The sequence below is a fragment of the Zea mays genome, chromosome 9 (genome assembly GCF_902167145.1).
Source record: "Zea mays cultivar B73 chromosome 9, Zm-B73-REFERENCE-NAM-5.0, whole genome shotgun sequence".
In the NCBI taxonomy this organism is placed as follows: domain Eukaryota; kingdom Viridiplantae; phylum Streptophyta; class Magnoliopsida; order Poales; family Poaceae; genus Zea; species Zea mays.
In genome coordinates this window covers 96,691,697-96,694,368 of record NC_050104.1, presented here as the reverse complement: position 1 = coordinate 96,694,368, position 2,672 = coordinate 96,691,697, and the positions used below count along the sequence as shown (strand labels likewise).

Genomic DNA, 2,672 nt, shown 5'->3' with positions numbered 1-2,672 from the left:
ATATGCACCTTTTTGCCACTTTATTTGTGCGTTGCAATAATCACGACTTTCGTTGCAAGAGAAAGATGTTATTGCTATCACTAGAACAGTTGTTGCAAAAATGTCCCTAGTGGCTCACTGGATATTACAACATCAGTAAAGTGGTAGCATTAGTAGCAGTGTAAAGCGAGACGCGACATGTGCGTAGAATTCTTTTTTTCATCCAAACCGACCGGGCGTGCAGGGAGGGTGAGGCCACCCTATGTCATATACTCTCATGTCCGCGCAAGGCCAAGGAAATCGCAGTATATACGGACCTGTCGCGCGCGACATGTCTAAGCCGTGATCCAACTTTGCGTTCTGTATCTGGATCGCGATGGGAAATATATTCAATTTATTGATACGTTACAAGAAAAATACAAAGAACAATCTAGAAGTTTCTGTTCTCTCAGACACACATCAAAAAAACACGCAGGTGAATAAAATACAAGGAAAAGGATCACAAGAATCTTCTAAAATCTGATATATAACCAACAATAGAAAAGAATACAAGGAAAAGGATCTCAAGAATCTTCTAAAATCTGATATATAACCAACAATAGAAAAGAATATAAGGAAAAGGATCACAAGAATCTTCTAAAATCTGGTATATAACCAACAATAGAAAAGAATACAAGGAAAATGATCACATGAATCATACAATTTTCCAATTGTTGTCTGCATGCCTATACTAGTACATACAACTATTAATGGCTTCTAGATTAGACACAAAGTGATTAGACCCAAAGTGTTACTGCTACCGGTGCTTTAAAGCCATCAAATAATTGGACTCGACGCGCCAGGGACTCCACGCGCCAGCCTTCAGCCGCCTTCAGCCAGCCAGGGACTCCACGCGCCAAGGACTCCACGCGCCAGCCTTGAGCCAGGGACTCCACGCGCCAGCCTTCAGGTGATCCTTCTGACTTTGGCTAGCTTATTCTCTCTGATTATCTTTGGTCTATGTTTTTTCTTCCGAGCCTTCATTTTCAGTGCTGGGTTTTCCTGCAACGACGTTTGATGTTCTTCCAAGTGACAAGAAATAACTCCCAGCAAACCCAATGGAAGCTCCTTTGGAATATACAAAGCAACAACAATCAAATAGTGTTCAGTGCATTCATAATGTATGATAATACAGCCACACAAAATTGAACTAACATGCATGGAAAATAGGAATATAAAGCTTTGAGACCCATCTAAATAGCTGCATTCACATGAGTAGTTGTATGGTATTAAAACTTTGCAGATATGTACAACGCTGAGGCGATGAATGGGTTGGGCGGTCCAAGTACATAATATCTAGTATAAAGAAATTTGTTTCTATCAGAAAATGGATTCATTATGTTTCTTTTACAGACAAAAAAGAAAAGTTTAGAGTTAAATACTATAGACAAAGTGCATACAACTATTTCTTACATGTTACCATTTTGTTTTACTCTCTTATTGATTTTCAAGTTTCTATATTTTTATTAGGTACTTTGTAGACAACTTAAACTATTCTTCAAACTCAAATCTTAAAAAAACATTTTATCACAGGCGAAGGAAGGACAGAGAGATCATACCATTTTGTTTAAGCAGATACGACAACAGCTAGAGAGAGAAACAACAAGTTTAATATTTTAGTTATGATAAAAAAGAGATAATTTTGTTTCCTTTATTATGTACTTTGTGAGTTAATAAAACATACATTTTTCTGAGATCCACCGATCTTCTATTTGCTCGTCGTTACTTTAGATTATCCTGCAATAGATAGTATTACAGAAAAAAGGGGAAAATATAATCATGTCGCAAGTAGAAAAAGAGAGAAGTATGGAGAAATGTTTGAGAAAAAAATATGAAAAACTAACTCCTAGAATATGAAAAAGAGAGAAGTTCGTATTGTAGAGATGTGTTATTTTCAGGAGTGCGCTTAAAGAAAAGATATGACCCCCAACTACAAATGATAAGAACTAATTGAGCAATAATTTCACACCATAACACAATCTAATAAAAGGGTGAAAACGTACAAAGAAAAACTAACTGAAGCCATGGAATCAACATCATTTGTTGTTCATGTTTGGCATTTTTCTGGAATCATTTTCATCATTTTCAAACTCAACATGATTGCACACTAAAATTTTATAATTTGCTCTGCATTCTATGATTGTTGGCAATTTAAAAGTAAGATGGAATATTAGATCGCTCTGATGTCAGTCAGCAATTGAGGACAGTTTGATTCCAGTATATTTGACTTGGTTCTTGGGTGCAGGTTCTAGGCATTAAAAGGGCAACATCAAGGAGATTATTTAGAAGTATATAGGTGAGCATATATATATGAATAACATCAAGTTATGATTTACAAAATACCTACACATCAAGGAGGGGTTCCAGTTGTCAATAACATTTGAATGGCTGGAAATCACTTAGGAGCTACACATCAAGTTATCTACATATATACCACAAACATCTCATGTCAACTTGCTAACAGGAGAGTAAATAGGATTTTGAAAACTGTCTTGTTGCTAGTGACTACATATTGCATGAATTAATAACTTATCATTAAACTTTAAAGCTCAATACTGGTTATGACTGAAAATCAGTTTAACTTTGTTTTTTTTTGTTACAAGGCTCGACTGGTGATTTTAATCTTTGACTAGAAAGCCATGTCTCAGAATAGT

General features: G+C 35.7%; 1 long non-coding RNA gene across 1 annotated transcript; it reads right to left on the bottom strand.

The window, feature by feature from the left end:
- Positions 1-650: 650 nt before the first annotated feature.
- On the bottom strand, positions 651-2,386 carry LOC103638702 (uncharacterized). The gene is made up of 3 exons (XR_558978.3): positions 1,703-2,386; positions 1,578-1,605; positions 651-1,086 (listed from the first exon to the last, which is right to left on the bottom strand). It is a non-coding gene; the product is annotated as an uncharacterized lncRNA (long non-coding RNA).
- Positions 2,387-2,672: the final 286 nt, after the last annotated feature.